General features: G+C 37.0%; 1 pseudogene; it reads right to left on the bottom strand.

The window, feature by feature from the left end:
* Positions 1–1,126: 1,126 nt before the first annotated feature.
* LOC116862108 overlaps positions 1,127–19,610 on the bottom strand; it is a 49,102-nt pseudogene continuing 30,618 nt past the window's right edge.

Below are 19,610 nucleotides of genomic sequence, written 5' to 3'. Positions count from 1 at the left end.
GGTCAAATTCAAAAATACATTAAAAGAATTATTCACCACGATCAAGTGGGATTTATTCCTGTGCTGCACGGGTGTTTTAACATTCACAATTCAATCAAGGTGATCCTCTTAATGATGCATGAAAAGCATTTGACAAAATACAGCATCCTTTCTTGAAAAAGATCTTCAACAAAGTAAGGATAGATGGAACACACCTCAACACCATAAAGGCTATATTCAAAAGACCCAGTTAATAACATCCTCAAAAGGAGAAATGAAGAGCTTTTTCCCTAGAGTCAGGAACAAAACAAGGATGTCCACACTAACCATTACTATTTAAAATAGTACTGAACATCTTAGCCTCAGCAATCAGACTAAATAAATAAATAATAAACAATAAAATGCATCCAAACTGGTAAGGAAGAAGTCAAACCTTCAGTATTTGTAGACAGTACAATATATTTTGATGATTTTTTGTTGTTGTGCAAAAGTTTTTTATTTTGATGTAGTTCCAATAGTTTAATTTTGCTTCTGTTTCCCTTACCAAGGGAGACTATCTAGAAAAACATTTTTATGGCTGATGTCAAAAAACTACTGTGTATTTTTTTTAGGAATTTTATGATTTCAGGTCTCACATTTAGGTCCTTAATCAATTTTGAATTCATTTTTATGTATGGCATAAATTTGTGGTCCAATATCATATTCTTAGATGTAGCTGTCCAGTATTCCCTACATTATTTGTTGAATAGTTGGATATTTGTTGACTATTTTATATTACAGTTACTATAATAAACATTGGAGTTTAAATATCTCTTCAAATTCTTGGTTAAGTTTATTCCTGGCTTCATTATTTTTTATGATATTGTATAGAATTGTTTTCTGTTTTAAGCAGAAATCACTTTTATTATGTTAAAATATCCCTTAATGAGCTAGCATTTATTCATGTAGAGGAAAATCCATAAAACAGACTCACAACTGTATTATTCTTGTTTTTGATTAAAGATTCATGAATTATAAGTAAATGGTACTCCTTATAGTAGGTTACTAAAGGTGTATGCAGTTGTGAACTTGGAATATCTTCTACTTTTCTTGTTGCTTCAATCACAACAAAAGATTTATAACAAGGATGGGCTTTTATTTTGTGAACTTAAATCTTTACAAATGATTCAATAATTTTCCCTGCATGCATCAGTTCAAAGGCTTCATTAATTTAGCCAAAAGAAAAATTGTGAGTCACAAATTCTTTAACTTTTATCTTTTTTTATGTACATTCAGATGCCAACTTTGTGGTGCTTGCTGTATTTTTCCATTCTCCAAAGTTAGTGCCTTTTCATGTGATGCCTGTTATTAGCTGGAATGGGTGAATGGCAATTTCTTCATTTGAAGCAGCTATGACAACCACCACATTGATGTTACACCCTTTGTGACAGTCCCCTAGCACTGCTCTCATGACCTTCACATTACTCATGCTCAAAGGAGTGGTGTATTTTTCCCATCAGTCTTCTCAACACACATTTCCTGAATGGTTTTACTGAAGTTCTGGCAATTAATACATTCAGAGACCCTAAACTACTTGACCATTTTGAATTTATCATTATTTAAGTCCATACCAATGATCTAGGACCTACTAGCCACCTTTTAGCCCATAATAACTTCTAGTCCAACTCCTCCTAGGCCAAGGACAGCATAAATAGAGCCAGGCTCCACCTTGACTATGTTCACAACAGCACCGTAGCCTGTTGAAATGCTGCAACCAGAAGGCAGACTATCAAAGGTGCTAAAGGATCAATTCCAGCAAAAGAGGAATCAGCCACAACTGTTTATTCAGAAAATATGCTTGTTCCCATGTAATGTAAAATTGTATTTCTTTTTCAGGTAAATCTGCTAGTACTGTCTGACATCAATCCTTTCTTTTCAATGATTCTTGTCTTCTGGAGCTATTTGTTTTAGGGTTGAGACAAAATCTGCATTCTCTACATTGTGAAATGTAAAGTGGGATGACAATATAACTTACTTTCAACTTAGTAACTCCTTCAGCAATACTTTCCACAATTCTAGCACCTTTATGTCCCAAGATCACTGGAAGTCTCCACCAAGATCTGTCCTACTCAGGATGTAGGAATTAGTGTGGCAAACTACAGTGGAAATAATCTTATTTCAAACTTCATGAGCCTTTGGAGTGGTAACTTTACCTTTTCTGTGAAATGAGACATTTCAGCCAACACCCCACCCCCTGAGCAACTGCAACTTTGTGCTTGCTAACCCATTTCACCATGTCCTCAGTTTAGGTTCAGCACATGGAGGATTGTTTTCTGAATTTCTTTTGTGGATACTTCATTAGTACTGTAGATAAATAAAACTGATATTTCTTTACCAATTTTGTTTCCTTCAACTTTACTGGATCTACTAATTATTTCTAAACTTTTCGTGGACCCATTTAAGTGTTTCTACATGAAATACATCATCTGTGAACAGATCAATTTGGACATCTTTTTGTAAGCTTGCCTAACATCTCTGTCAAGATCTTCCAAAACTATGTAAGATACAAGTGAAAAAAATGGATACCCTTGTTTTCTTCCTGATTTTAGACAAAGAGATTTTAGTTTATCACTAATGATTACTATGTTAGTTTTTGTCTTGTGATATATAACCTTTATAATGTTGAGGTAATTTCATTGTATCCCTAGTTGTTCATATTTTTTATCATGAAAGTGCATTGAATATTGTTAAATATGTATTCCATAACTATTCAGATAATTCTGTACACTTATCTTTCATTTCATGATGTATCACACTAATTTATCTGCATATGTTGAAAACATGCTTGAATACCAGGGATAAGTCCAGATAAATCATGGTGTATGTGTGTATGAATTTGGCTTGTAAATATTTTGTTGAGATTATTTGCATTTATATTCATCAGGAATATTAGCTTATAGTTTTAATTTCTTATACTTAGTGTCTTTATATTACTGTGTTGATAGTTGTAATGTCTCCTTTTTAATTTATAGTTTTATCTTTGAAGATTTCTCTTTTTTTCCCAAGTTAGTATAGTTACATGATTTTCATTTTGTTTAAGGCTCAAAAAACACTATTCTTGAGGGAGAGGAGTTAAGATGGCAGAGGAGTAGGGGACCCTAAGTTTGTCTGATCCCTCCAGTACAGCTAGATAGCTATCAAATCACTCTGAAACCTGAGAAATCAATCAGAGATCTGAGAAAAGAAATGCTACAATTCTACAAGTAGGAAAACGACCACTTTTTGGACAGTAGGAGGTTCACAAATTGAATCCAGGGAGATATATCTGTACATATGGCAGAGGGGAGGGAACCTGTTTAAGAAGACTACTGCAAAGTATTATATGCAGCAGAGTGCAAATTTGGAACTTTTAGAAGTATGTTACAATGGGGTATTCCCCTGGCATGAGGTGCTCAGGTGGTGAAGTGGGGCAGAATCCCAGGTGTGACAGCATGGTCTCAGGACCCCCCAGTATTGCAAGAAGAACAGGTGGTGCCTGCAGGCAAGAGAGTACCCAGGCATAAGAGTGGGGACACAAGCTAAGAATAGCAAGTCTAAGTGGAAGCTTTCTGCTCTATGTTGCATTAACTGTGAATCTTTGCATGGTGGTGCAACTGCTTTCCTGAAAGGGGTCCAGCAAAATGCAGAAGCATGGTGAGACTCCCCCTCCTTCACAGGGAAGGAACAGCATGTGTCTGTGCCACAGGAGTCTGTAAAATTTGGAGTTTTGAACCCCAGCCACATGCCTGAAATTAAAAAAAAATCAGTCACAGGCCAGGTGAAAAAACAGCTCTGAGGGAAATAAGGGAAAAAAGAGTGATTAGCTGCTTTTCTGTGGGGGCTCACTGAAGAGTAGGGGGCATGAACTTGCAGCTCCAGGGTGCCACCATATTCATGTTGCTCACAGGTGCTGAAAGCCTTCAGGGAGCAAAACAGATCCACACAGTGGAATCCAGAGCTGCTTAAAACAAGCCCTGCAACTATTCAGTATAGGCACATTTGCAATAGGGCAAGTCTAAACTGAGAATCACCACAAAAGGCTCTTCCCCAGAAGACCAGCAGTAATAACTGGATCTCACCAAGTTTACTCATCATAGAGGCCTGCAAAGCTTCAGCACTTAGGGAACACAGCATATATATATATATATATATATATATATATATATACACACACACACACACACGCATATATTAATTTTTAAACTTTCAGTATTATTTTTAAATTATTTTATTATTTTTCAGTTATATATATATATATATACATGATGAACATACATATCATGTAATACCTGTATTATATATACACAATATATATTATACATTTACCTAAATTATATTAATATAATTTATATATTTTATTTATTTTCTATTTTATTTTAAATATACATAAAATATAAAATATGTATTTATCTATCATATACATTATGTATATTATACACATTATAGCATGGTGAAAATATATACCATATTTTATGTATATGTATAATTATGTTTGTATTTCCTTATAGTATATCATACACACACATATACATATACACACACACACACACATATATGTACGTATTTTCTCCTTTCCTATTTTGGGATCTAGTTTCTTTTAACAAGCAGTCCAAAACACACAAACAATTTGGTTTTGTTTGTTTTAACTTTTTTTCTGTTATTCTTTTTGTTTTTTTCTTTTTTTTTTCTTTTCTGAACAAAATCATGGAATGGAGAAATTCACCCCAAAAGAAGGAACAGGAGGTCGCACTCACTGCCAGGGATTTAAGCAATATGGACATAAGTAAGATGTCTGAACAAAAATTTAAAACAATGGTCATAAAGATACTAGCTGAGCTTGAAAAAAGCATAGAAGATAATAGAAAATTCCTTCTTATAGAAGTAAAATAACTAAAATCTGGTTAGGCTGGAATTAAACTGTTATTACTGAGATGGAAACCCAAATGGAGGCTATAAAAATGGAGATGAATGAGGCAGAATAATGAATCAGTGCTACAGAAGATTAAATGATGGAAAATAAGGAAGCTGAATAAAGGAGAGAAAGAAAACTATTAGGTCATGAAGAGAGACATAGAGAACTCAGTGATTCCATAGACCAAAATAATATCTGTGTAAGAGAGGTCCCAGAAGATGAGGAGAAGGAGAAAGAAACAGAAGGTTTATTTCAAATTATGACTGAAAACTTCCCTAATCTGGGGAAGGAAGCAAGCATTCAAGTCCAGGAGACACAAACACCTCTCAAAATCAATAAAAATAAGTAAAAATCTAGACATATAGTAGTGAAGATTACAAATTTCAAGGATAAAGAGAAAATCTTGAAATTAGATTGGCAGCAGACCTATCCATAGAGACCTGGCAGGCCAGAAAGAGCTGGCATGTTATTTTCAGAGCAGTAAATGAGAAAAATATGCAGCTAATAATACTATATTCAACTGGCTGTCATTGAAAATAGAAGGAGTGATAAAAGGTATCCAGGATTAACAGTTCTTTTATGTAATTGGCTGCTCCTATATTGGGGCCATAAATATTTACAATTGTTAGATCTTCTTGGTGGGTAGTCCCTTTAAGAATGATGTAGTGTCCTTCTGTATCTCTGACTACAGTCTTTAGTTTAAAATCTAATTTACCTGATATAAGAATCCCTACCTCAGCCTTCTTTTGAGGCCCATTGGCATGAAAGATGCTTTTCCATCCCTTCAATTTCAGTCTGGATGCATCCTTAGGCTCAAAATGGGTCACTTGTAGACAACATATGGATGGGGCCTGTCGTTTTATCCAACCTGCAACCCTGTGTCGTTTTATGGGTGCATTTAGGTCATTCACGATGAGAGTGATTATTGAAAGACGTTTTTATTGACATCGTATTACCTGTGAAGTCTTTTTTTCTAGAGATTGTCTCCATATATTACTGTTCAATGATATTCTTAGGATTTTTCCTCTTTTATAGAACCCCCCTTAATATTTCCTACAGTGTCAGCTTGGTGGTCACATACCTTTTAAACCTTGCTGGTCTTGGAAGCTCTTTATCTCTCCATCCATTTTGAATGTCAGTCTTGCTGGATAAAGTATTCCTGGCTGCATGTTCTTCTCATTTAGTGCCCTGAATATGTCTTGCCAGCCCTTTCTGGCTTGCCAGGTTTTTGTGGACAGGTCTGGCATTATTCTGATGGGCTTTCCTCTGTACCTAAGAAATTTCTTTCTCCTAGCTGCTTTCAAGAGCTCCTGTCTACAATTATGATTCATCATTTTCACTATCAGGTGTCCTGAGGTCTTTCTAGATTCTATAACCTTGGATGGAGACTGTTCGGCCTCTAGTACACGAATGCTGGTTCCATTCGTGAGATTGGGAGATTTTTCATGGAGAATTTGTTCAACTATATCTTTTAGTTTTCTTTCTTTCTCCTCCCCTTCAGAGATTCAATAATTCTGACATTGGAACGTTTCATGGTGTCGTTTATTTCCCTAATTCTGTTTTCGTAGCTTCTAAGCTGTTTGTTCCAGGCTTCCTCCTGATCTTTTTTTTTTTCTATCAGTTTGTCATCCAGATCACTAATTCTATCTTCTGTCTCAGTTATGCTAGCTTTTAGAGAATTTAGATTAGATTGGAACTCATTGAGAACATTGTGAACATCATCCCTGGTGGATTTCACTTCTGCCCTAATCAATTCCATTTTGTTATCCATGGCTTTCTCCAACCTAGCTATTGCCTGGATAATTGTTAGCCTGAATTCCCTTTCCAACATATTGTCTATTTCCATAACCATTGGCTCTGTTGCAGAAAGCCCAGCTTCTTAATTTTTCTTCTGTTGGGCATTCCTCCTCCTAGTCAGTTTGGTGTGAGATGACTGAAGAGATGTAGCTGAATGTATTGACCATGGTGCAGGCAAGGTGCACCCTGGAACACTTCTGAGCAATCAAGAGTCCCCACCCAAAAGAAAGAAAAAAGAATGAAAAAAAAAGAAAAAAAAGAGAGAGATAAAATAAAAGAGAAGTCCCAGCCCAAATGGGCCCCAAGGTAATATTTATGAAGTATAAAAACAAAAACAAACAAATGAAAAGACCGACAAAAGTAGATGACAAGAGAAAAAAAATAAATATATAAAAACCAAAAAAAAAAAAAAAAAAGAACCAAGTCAAAAAGAACCCCAAGTATAGGATTTATATACTACCAGGACAAAAACAAATACACAGAAACACTGGCAGAAGAAAAAGTTAGGAGAATGGTTATAAATTTTCAGTGTGGGCGAGGAAGTTTATTTTGATTCTTCCTGGGTTTATCTTGATATCTTTGTTAAAGGACTCAACTTTCCTAAGATAAAGGGGGATTAAAAACTGGTTTAACTATAGAGGTAGCGTTGATTGGGGAAAGGGGATTACTTTGAAGTTTAACTATATGAATATTATAAAACATAAAAAAAGAATAAACTAAACTAAAATAAAATTTAAAAATTTTTAAAAAATAGAAAAGCAGAAGAAAAACAGGTATACGTATCAAAAAGTTCAGGCTACAAGGTTACTATGGAATTTGATGTACTGGACATCTCACCATGATGATAAATAGGTTAAAAAACTATCTATAAAAAAAATGAACCAGAATAGTGGGAATGAATTAAAAATACAAGTTATATCTATGAAGTAGTGGTGGTTGTTCTCTTGTCTTTTTTTTTTCTTTTTTTTTGGTTGGCTTTCTCAGGGAGGGGCCTACCACGTGGTTTTTCAGGCAGTGTTCCCTGAGTTAAGTCCTCCTGTCCCCATCAAGGGGGTGGGCTCTGAGGAAACCGTTTTTTCAGGCTTTTTTTCTCTGGAGGTTTTTGTCTTTGTTTCTAAGTTTGTTTTCTCTTGCCTTGGCAGCTTTTGATGGTTTTTGGAGGTTTAGAGGAAACCAAACTGCCCCCAGACCTCCCTCTCAGAGAGAAGCCTCAGTCTGTTCCCCTCTGGGTGCTCCAGAGCACATAAATTCCCCCTTGGCCCCTGGCAAAGCACGTTCCCAGTCATGGTCTCTGGGGTTACAGGAATTCCCGCTTGTATTCAAAACCATAATAGCCATGGTTGTCTGGGCAGCTCCAGACCACCAGAGAGGTTCCAAGCAGTGATAGCATGCTGAGATTTTCCCGCTGGCCCAGGCTGGGGGTTGCTCAGACTCTCCGGGTCCAAGAGAGCACCAGATGGCGCCTTCATGCACCTCTCTCAGGAAGGGGTGTGGGTCGTGACTCAGACTCTGGTAGCAAGTCGTGTGCATGGAGAATGCAAAAGGCTGTGGTTCTGCTGGCTGGCGAGACTCCCTGCCCCTCATGGGAGCCACCACCCAGATGCTCTCAGGCACACTGGCAGCTCAGGGAAAGACCTGGCTTCTTCGCCACACTCTCTCTGGCTCAGCACCAGGGGTGACTGTCCTGGGTCCGGGGACTTAAGCCACTGTCCCTAACCACACCAATTCCACAATTTCCCCCCACAATCCTTTGCTCTTTTTGAGTGCTTTCAACCAGACTCCAAGGTAATACTGGTCCCCAATCGCAGGGCACTCTCATATTCGGCTATTACTTTCCAATGGGTAGCTTCTGGTGGCTCCCTCCCCCTTCTGTTTATCTTCCGTTATCAGTCCGACATTCCCACTTCACTTTACCTGCCCACTGGCGTCTTCTGCCCCCATAGAGATCCAGAAGTGCATAATTCTAATCTCAGGCTGATTTCATGGGTGATAAGAGTTCTTTGGTAGGTAATCAGCTCACTTTAGGGGACAGGTTGAAAAGGCGCCTTCTCCTACTTCCCCACCATCTTGTCCCCCTACATAGATACAATTTTTATTTTTGTTTGTTCTCTCTAGTTTTGTTCTTTTTAATTTTCTTTAACTACTTACCATTACAACTAGAGGTTTAATACAACATATTCCATAATGAACTTTTAACTTTAACTTTTTTTATACAAAAACCTGTTTTTCTTTTTCTTTTCTATTTTTCTTTTTTTTAATATACATATAAATATAAGCTTCAAGGTAATCCTCTTTCCCTAATAAATACTACCCCTATATATAAACAAGTTTTAATCTTCCTTTATCTCTGGAAAGTTGACACCTTTAACAAAGATAACAAGATACATCCAGGAGGTATCAAAATAACCATCTTTGAACACATCAAGGATTTATGCAAACCCTCCCATCTTTTTCTTCTGTCAGTGTTTCTGTGTATTTCTTTTCGTCTGGTATTATATAAATCTTACCCTTGGGGTTCCTTTTGGCTGGGTTCCTTTTTTTTTTCTTGTCATTTACTTTAGTTTGTTTGTCCATTTTTGTTTGTATACCTTATAAATCTTACTTTCGGGGCTCATTCTGGCTGGATCTTCTCTTTTCCCTCTATCTCTCTTTTTCTCTTTTTTCTTTCTTTTGGTGACGACTTTTGATTGCTGCAAAGCATTCCCGGGTGCACCTTGACTGGATCATAGTTGATATATTCAGCTCTGCATCCCATCAACCACCTCTCACCAAAATGACTATGAGGAGGAACATCCAACAGAGGAAATATTCAGAGACTTCCTCTCCATCAGGACTATTGGATATGAACATAAAGTCCATGTCAGAAAGTGAGTTCAGGGTATCAGTTATCCAGGCAATGGCTAGGTTGGAGAAAACCATTAGTGGCAACATAGAATCTCTAAGCAAGAAGTGAGAGATGATCAGGCAGAACTTAAAAATACTATAATGAGATCCAATCTAGTCTAAATACTCTAATGGCTAGGGTAACCAAGGCAGAAGATAGAATTAGTGATAGAAGACAAAATGATAGAGAAAAAAGATCAGAAAGAGGCATGGAAGAAACAGCTTAGAAGCCATGAAAACAGAATTAGGCAATGATTGATGTCATGAAACATTTCAACATCAGAATTACTGGGATCCCAGAGGGGGTGGAGAAAGAGAGAAGACTAGAAGATATAGTTGAACAAATTCTCCATCAGAATAACATCAGACCTGTCCACAGAAACCTGGCAAACCATAAAAGGCTGGAAAGACATATTCAGGGGAATAATGGGAGGAACATGCAGCAAAGAATACTTTATCTGTCAAGGCTCACATTCAGAATGGATGGAGAGATAATGAACTTCCAAGACCAGTGAGGTTTAAGGATTATGTGACCACCAATCTGGCACTACAAGAAATATTAAGGGGATTTCTTATAAAAGAAGAAAGAACCCAAGACTGTCATAGAACGGAAATTTACAGACAATCTATAGAAACAAGGAATTCACAGCAACACAATGTCAATAAAAACATATTTTTCAATAATCACTCACAACGTGAAAGGCCTAAATACACCCATTAAAAAGGCATAGAGCTGCAGACTGGATAAAATTACAGGATCCACCCATATGCTGTCTACAAGAGACCCATTTGGAACCTCACGATATATCCAGACTGAAAATGAAGTGATGGAGAAGCATCTTTCGTGCCAGTTGGCCTCAAAAGAAAGCTGGGGTAGCAATTTTCATAACAGATAAACTAGAAGATAAGCTAGATTTTAAACTAAAGACTGAAGTCAGAGATAAAGAAGGACACTACATCATTCTTAAAGTGTCTATTCACCAAAAAAGATCATTCAATTGTAAATATTTATGCTCCCAATACAGGAGCAGCCAACTACATAAGGCAACTGTTAATGAAGATAAGGAGTCATATTGATATGAATACATTAATAGCAGGGGTTCTTAACATGTCACTCTCAGTTATAAATAGATCATCCAAGCACAAAATCAATAAAGAAACAAGAGCATTGAATTACACATTGGACTAGATGAACCTCATAGATATATATAGAACATTCCACCCTAAAACAAAAAAGAAGTCATTCATCTTGAGCACACATGAACCATTCTCCAGAACAGATCACATACTGGGTCACAAATCAAGGCTTAACTGATACCAAAAGACTGAGATTATCCCCTGCATATTCTCAGACCACAATATTTTGAAACTGGAACTCAAACACAAGAAAAAGTTTGGAAGGAGTTCAAACACATGGAAGCTAAATACGACCCTGCTTAAGAGTGTTTGGATCAACCAGGCAATCAAAGAGGAACTTAAACAATTCTTGGAAAACAATGAGAATGAAGACACATCAGTCCAAAACCTATGGGACACAGCAAAGGCAGTCCCAAGGAGGAAATACATACCCATCCAAGCCACACTCAAAAAAAAAAAAAAAAAAAAGAGAAAAGAAAGAAAGAAAGGAAAAAAGAAAAAAGAAAAGAAAAAAAATCCAGAATACGCCACCTTTCTTTACACCTTAAACAACTGGAAAATCAACAACAAATTAAGCCAACCCCATGCACAAGAAGGGAAATAATAAAGATTAGAGCAGAAATCAATGAGTTAGAAAGTAGAGATACAGTAGAAGACATCAATGAAACTAGAAGCTGGTTTTTAGAAAAAAACAATAAGGTCAACAACCCACTGCCCAAACTAATCCAAAAGAAAAGACAGAGGAACCAAATTAATAAAATCATGAAAGAAAAGGGAGAGATCACGACTAACACCAAGGAAATAGAAAACAATCATCAGAAATTATTCTCGACAGTTATATGCCAATAAGTTAAGCAACCTAGATGAAATGGATGCATTCCTGGAAACCTATAAACTTCCAAAACTGAATCAGGAAGAAACTGACAACCTGAATACACCAATATCTAGTAACGAGATTGAAGTAGTGGTCAAAAACCTCCCAAAAAAACAAGAGCCCAGGACCTGATGGATTCCCTGGGGAATTCCACCAAATTTTCAAAGAAGAAATAATGCTTATTCTCCTGAAGCTGTTTAAAAAAATTGAAGCATCTGTTTTGTTTCTGTTTTTTTTTTTTTAAATATTGGGGAAGGGAAGGAAAAATAAATAAGATGAAAACTGAGAGGGAAACAAGCCACAAGGCACTCTTAACTATACAGAACAAACCTAGGGTTGCTGTAGGGGAGTAGTGTGGGGAGATGGGGTAACTGGGTGATGAGGAATAAGGAGGGCACTTGATGGAATGAGCACTGGATGTTATATGTAAGTAATGAATCATTAAATTCTACTCCTGGAAAAAAAAAAAAAAAGAGTGGGCTACTTAACGAACTGACCCACCTGGCACCCCCTATTGTTAAATATTTTTTAAGCCTAGTTTTCTTTATCCATGAAGAAATGCATAATTTGTGATCTTACTTTCTCCATATAACTGCTGTCATCTTTAAATAGAGAACTGTAAGATCAACAAAATGTTCAACGTTTTGGTAGGTATATTCTGAGGTAACTTACTTCTACTCTTATGTATTACCTATATGCTCACATCTTAGAAGTTTTCAGAAGTTACAGGAATTCAGAGAGAAAAGAAATGTCTGCATTGGCACTAAAACTTTTTTTGTTTACATAATTGATTTTTGGTGTTAACGTCACTTTTCCCAAGAGTAACTCTGAGTAATTTCTTCACAAAAGAAACCTGTTGGAACACTTTAAGAATGTGCATTTTGGTTAAATCCAGAAATCCACTGGGAAAAGAGTCCTCAACCACATGTATTTTAAAGATATAGTTAGAGGCATTATAAGGCTAATGTTAATTATCAAACTAATTTCATCTTATTGAAATATTATAACAGATTACTGATAACCTGAGATTTTATAAGGCATTTTATAACCTTAAAATTCTTATTTCTTTACAGAAATGAAAACTGGGGTGCCTGGGTGGCTCAGTTGGTTAAGTGTCCATCTTTGGCTCAGTTCATAATCCTGGAGTCCTGGGATCAAGCCCTGCATGGGGCTCCCTGCTCTGTGCGGGGGGAGCTTGCTTCTTTCCCTCCCTCTCAAATAAAGAAATCTTTGAAAAAAAAATTGAAGCAGAAAGAAAACTTCTAGACACTTTTTATGAAGCCAGCATTACCCTGATCCTCAAACCAGGCAAATACCCCACCAAAAGGGAGAATTTGTGACCAATATGCCTGATGGATATGGATGCCAAGATTCTCAACAAGATCATAGCTAATAGGATCCAACAATGCATTAAAAAGATTATCCACTGTGACGAGGTGGGATTTATCCCTGGGTTGCAAGGGTGGTTCAACATTCACAAACCAATCAATGTAAAAGAACAAATCAATGAGAAGAGAGAAGAACCACATGGTCTTCTCAATTGATGCAGAAAAAGCATTTAACAAGATATGACACTAGTTCCTGCTTAAAATGCTTCCAAGTATAGTGACTGAGGGAACATTCCTCAACTTCCTAATATCTATCTATGAAAAACTCACAGAGAATATCATTCTCAATGGGGAAAAGCTGATAGTCATCCCTTTGAAATCAGGAACATGAGGAGGTTGTCCCCTCTCACCACTGTTGTTCAGCATAGTACTAGAAATCCTGACAATAGCAATCAGAAAACAAAAAGAAAAAAAAAAAAGGTATCCAAATGGGAAAAGATGAAGACAAACTCTCTCTCCTTGCAGACGACATGATACTTTATGTAGAAAACCCAAAAAACTCCAGTCCCAAACTTCTAAAACTCATACAGCAATTCAGTAATGTGGCAGGATACAAAATCAAGTGTACAGAAATCAGTTGCTTTCTTATACACTAACAATGAAAATACAGAAAAGGAAATTAGAGAATCGATTCCATTTACTACAGCACCAAGAACCATAACATACCTAGGAATAAACCTGACCAAAGAGGGAAAGGATCTGTACTCAAGGAACTACAGACACTCATGAAAGAAATTGAAGAAGACAGAAAAAGATGGAAGAACATTCCATGCTGATGGATTGGAAGAATACACATTGTTAAAATGTCTACACTGCCTAGAACAATCTATACTTTCAATGCCATCCTGATCAAAATTCCACCAGCATTTTTCAAAGAGCTGGAGCAAACAATCCTAAAATTTCTATGGAACCAGAAAAGACCCCAAATTACTAAGGAAATGTTGAAAAAGAAAAACAGAACTGGGGAAATCATGTTGCCTGATTTCAAGCTTTACTAAAAAGTTGTGATCACTAAGACAGCATGGTACTGGCACAAAAAGAGACACAGACCAGTGAAATAGAGAAGAGAGCCCAGATACAGACCCACAGCTCTATGGTCAAATAATCTTTGACAAAGCAGGAAAACATATCCAGTGGAAAAAAGACAGTCTCTTCAATCAATGGTGCTGGGAAACTGGACCATTCTCTTACACCATACACAAAGATAAACTCGAAATGGATAAAAGACCTCAATGTGAGGAAGGAATCTATCAAAATTCCAGAGAAGAACATAGGCAATAATCTCTCTGACATCAGCCACAGAGAGACATCTTTCAAGACATGTCTCAAAAGACAATGGAAACAAAAGTGAAAATAAAGTTTTGGGACTTCATCAAGATCATAAGCTTCTTCACAACAAAGAAAACAGTCAACAAAACAAAGAGGCAACCCAGGGAATGGGAAGGAGATATTTGCAAATGACAATACAGACAGAAGGCTGATACCCAATAACTATAAAGAACTCCTCAAACTCAACACACACAAAACAGATAATCATTTCAAACAGACAGTTCTCCAAAGAAAGCATACAAATGGCTAACAGACACATAAAAAATGTTCATCATCACTAGCCATCAGGGAGATTCAAATCAAAACCACATTGAGAAACCACCTTACAGCAGTTAGGATGGTCAAATTCAACACGACAGTAAACAACATGTGTTGGAGAGGATATGGAGAAAGGGAAACCCTCTTACACTGTTAGTGGGAATGCAAGTTGGTGCAGCCACTTTGGAAAACTGTGGAGATTCCTTAAGATATTAAAAATAGAGCTTCCCTATGATCCTGAAATTGCACTAATGGGTATTTATCCCAATGATACAGATGTAGAGAAAAGAAGGGTCATCTGTATACCAATGATCATAGCAGCAATGGCCACAGTCACCAAACTGTGGAAAGAGCCAAGATGCCCTTCAATGGATGAATGGAAAAAGAAGATATGGTCCATATATACTATGGAGTATAATGCCTCCATCAAAAAGGATGAATACCCACCTTTTGTATCAACATGGATGGGACTGGAAGAGATTATGCTGAGTGAAATAAGTCAAGCAGAGAGAGCCAATTTTCATATGGTTTCACTTATTTGTGGAGCATAAGAAATAACATGAGGACATTGGGAGATGGAGAGGAGAAGTGATTTAGGGGAGATTGGAGGGGGAGAAGAACCATGAGAGATGGTGGACTCTGAGAAACAAATTGAGGATTTTGAAGGGGAGGCGGGTAGGAGGTTGGGTGAGCCAGGTGGTAGTTATGATGGAGGGCATGTATTGCATGGAGCACTGGGTGTGGTGCATAAACAATGAATTCTATAACACTGAAAAGAAATTTAAAAAATAAATATTTTTAAAAAACAACTATGCATTTTACTCAGTTCCCATTGAGGTAAGTGTGTTCTTAGTCCCTTTCAACTATTTCACACTTGTCCACCCACCTCCCTTCTGGTAACCATCAGTTTGTTCTCTGTAGTTGAGACTATTTCCCGGTTTGTTGCTTTTGTTTCCATTGTTTCTTTGTTTTGTTTCTTAAATTCCATATTAGTGAAATCATTTGGTATTTGTCTTACCCTGACTCACTTATTTTACTTAACATTATATTCTCTAGAGCCATCCATATTGTTTCAAACAGAAAGATTTAATTGTTTTTATGGCTGAAAAGCTGAACGAAAATCTTTTCAACAAATGGTTTCGGGAAAACTGGACAGCAACATCCAAAATAATAGAAATAGAACACTCTCTTATGGCACACAGAAAAATTCAAAATGAATGAAAGACCTAAATATGAGACAGGAAACCATCAAAATCTTAGAGGAGAACACAGGCAGTAAGCTCTTTGACGTACACCATAGCAACTTAGTACTAGATATGTCTCCTGAGGCAAGGGAAACAAAAGCAAAAAAGAAAGTATTGTGATTTCATCAAGATAAAAACAAACAACAACAACAACAACTAAACACTTCTGTACAATGAGGGGAAAAATCAACAGAAATAAAACGCACCCATTGGAATAGAAGATACTTGCAAATGACATACCAGATAAAGATTTAGTATCCCAAATATATAAAGAACTTATATAAAACTCAATAACCAAAAAATAAATGACCACTCAAAAAATGGGCAATAGATTTTTTTCCAAAGAAGACATACAGATGGCTAACAAACACACAAAAATGTACCGAACATCATTCATGATCAGAGAGCTACAAATCAAAACAAAAGTGAGTGATCACCTCACACCTGTCCAAATGTCTAAAATGTACAACACAGGAAACAACAGGTGTTGGTGAGGATATGGAGAAAGGGGAACCCTCTTACAATGTCAGTGGTAAAGGAAACTGGTGCAGCCCCTCTGGGAAAGAGTATGGAGTTTCCTCAAAAAGTTAAAAACAGTTAAAAAAATTGCTTATGACCCAGCAATTGCACTATCAGGTATTTACCCAAAGGATACAAAAGTAGTGATTCAAAGAGATACATACACCCCGATCTTTGTAACAGCATTACCAACATTAGCCAAAGTATGGAAAGATCCCAAATATTCATCAACTGATGAATGGATAAAGTTGTAACAGCTTGGAAAAGAAAAATAATATTTATTGATATGCATGTATTGATTGCTATTTTACTTGTTTTTCTGTTGTTCATGGAGTTTTGCTCTAATCTTTTGTCTTTGCCGATTTTAGTCTTTCCTTTACACTGAGAGAGTCCCTGTTAATATTTCTTGCAGGGCTGGTTTAGTGGTTTAGTCTTTGTTTTCCTGGGAAACTCTTTTTTTCTTCAAATTTTTATTTATTTAGTTTACATACAGTGCAAAATTGGCTTCAGGTGTAGAACTCAGTGATTCATCATTTACAACACCCAGGGATCATAACAGCTACTGCCTCCTTAAAATCCATCACCCATCGAGCCTATCCCCCACTCACCTCCCTCCATCAACCCTCAATTTGTTCTGTATAGTTGAGTCTTTTATAGATTGTTTCTCCCCTTCTCTTTCTTTCATCCTTCCCATATAGTCAATCCCTTTTGTTTCTTAAATTGGACATATGAGAGAAATCATATGATATTTGTCTTTGTCAGACTGATGTATTTCACTTAGCATAATACTCTCTAGCTCCATCCACACCACTACAAATGGCAAGAATTTATTCTTAGTGATGGTTGAGGAATACTCCATTTTGTGTGTATGTGTATATATTCCACATCTGCTTTACCCATTCATTAGTCATTGGACATATGACCTCTTTCTATATTTTGGCTACTGTTGATAGTGTTACTATAAATATCGGGGTGCATGTACGTCCTTGAATCTGTTATTTTTTTTATCTTTTGGGTAAATACATAGTAGTATAATCACTAGATCCTAGAGTAGTTCTATTTTTACCTTTTTAAGGAAATTCCATGCTGTTTTCTAGAATGGTGACACCAGTTTGCATCTCCACCAACAGTGCGCCAGGGTTCCCCTTCCTCCTCCTCCCTACCAACACCTTTTGTTTCTTGTTTGGGAAACTATTTCTCTCTACTTCTGTTCTGAATTGAACCTTGCTGAAGAGTATTCCTTGCAGATTTTTCACATTCAGTACTTTGAATATATCATGTCATTCTCTCTTGGCCTGCTGAGTTTCTGTTGGGAGATCTGTGGCCAGAATTTTCGGTCTTGCCTTCGAAGTTAGGGACTTATTTTCTCTTGATGTTTTTAAGATCTGTTCTTTATCACTATATTTTAAGTTTTTATTTACACTATGTCTTGGTGTTGGCCTGCTTTTCTTGATTTTGATGGGAATTCCTTTTGTCTCCTGGGTCTGGATGTCTTTTTCCTTCTCCAGATTAGGAAACTTTCCAACTATGTTTTATTCAAATAAGTTTTCTGTCCCCTTTCAATCTCTTCTTTTTCTTTTTCTTTTCTTTCCTTTTATTTTCAGCATAACAGTATTCATTGTTTTTGCACCACACCCAGTGCTCCATGCAATCCGTGCCCTCTCCAATACCCACCACCTGGTTCCCCCAACCTCCCACCCCCTGCCCCTTCAAAGCCCTCGGATTGTTTTTCAGAGTCCATAGTCTCTCATGGTTCACTGCCCATTCCAATTTCCCCCAACTCCCTTCTCCTCTTTAACTCCCCTTGTCCTCCATGCTATTTGTTATGCTCCACAAATAAGTGAAACCATATGATAATTGACTCTCTCTGCTTGACTTATTTCACTCAGCATAATCTCTTCCAGTCCCATCCATGTTGATACAAAAGTTGGGTATTCATCCTTTCTGATGGAGGCATAATACTCCATAGTGTATATGGACCATATCTTCCTTATCCATTCGTCCGTTGAAGGGCATCTTGGATCTTTCCACAGTTTGGCGACCGTGGCCATTGCTGCTATTAACATTGGGGTACAGATGGCCCTTCTTTTCACTACATCTGTATCTTTGGGGTAAATACCCAGTAGTGCAATTACAGGGTCATAGGGAAGCTCTATTTTTAATTTCTTGATTAATCTCCATGCTGTTCTCCAAAGAGGCTGCACCAACTTGCATTCCCACCAACAGTGTAAGAGGGTTCCCGTTTCTCCACATCCTCTCCAACACATGTTGTTTCCTGTCTTGCTAATTTTGGCCATTCTAAGTGGTGTAAGGTGATATCTCAATGTGGTTTTAATTTGAATCTCCCTGATGGCTAGTGATGATGAACATTTTTTCATGTGTCTGATAGCCATTTGTATGTCTTCATTGGAGAAGTGTCTGTTCACATCTTCTGCCCAATTTTTTATATGATTATCTGTTTTGTGTGTGTTGAGTTTGAAGAGTTCTTTATAGATCCTGGATATCAACCTTTTGTCTGTACTGTCATTTGCAGATATCTTCTCCCATTCCGTGGGTTGCCTCTTTGTTTTCTTGACTGTTTCCTTTGCTGCGCAGAAGCTTTTGATTTTGATGAAGTCCTAAAAGTTCATTTTCGCTTTTGTTTCCTTTGCCTTTGGAGACATATCTTGAAAGAAGTTCCTGTGGCTGATATCAAAGAGATTACTGCTTATGTTCTCCTCTAGGATTCTGATGGATTCCTGTCTCACGTTGAGGTCTTTTATCCATTTTGAGTTTATCTTTGTGTACGGTGTAAGAGAATGGTCGAGTTTCATTCTTCTACATATAGCTGTCCAGTTTTCCCAGCACTATTTATTGAAGAGACTTTTTTCCACTGTATATTTTTTCTTGTTTTGTCGAAGATTATTTGTCCATAGAGTTGAGGGTCCATATCTGGGCTCTCTACTCTGTTCCACTGGTCTATGTGTCTGTTTTGATGCCAGTACCATGCTGTCTTGGTGATCACAGCTTTGTAGTAAAGCTTGAAATCAGGTAACATGATACCCCCAGTTTTATTTTTGTTTTTCAACATTTCCTTAGCGATTCGGGGTCTCTTCTGATTCTATACAAATTTTTGGATTATTTGCTCCAGCTCTATGAAGAATACCAGTGGAATTTTGATCGGAATGGCATTAAAAGTATAGATTGTTCTAGGCAGTATAGACATTTTAACAATGTTTATTCTTCCGATCCAAGAGCATGGAATGGTCTTCCATCTTTTTGTGTCTTCTTCA

This window comes from Lontra canadensis, unplaced genomic scaffold, assembly GCF_010015895.1.
Source record: "Lontra canadensis isolate GAN:19392208 unplaced genomic scaffold, GSC_riverotter_1.0 scaffold221, whole genome shotgun sequence".
In the NCBI taxonomy this organism is placed as follows: domain Eukaryota; kingdom Metazoa; phylum Chordata; class Mammalia; order Carnivora; family Mustelidae; genus Lontra; species Lontra canadensis.
Note: the sequence above shows the minus strand (reverse complement) of the source record. Positions and strands in the feature narration are given on the sequence as shown.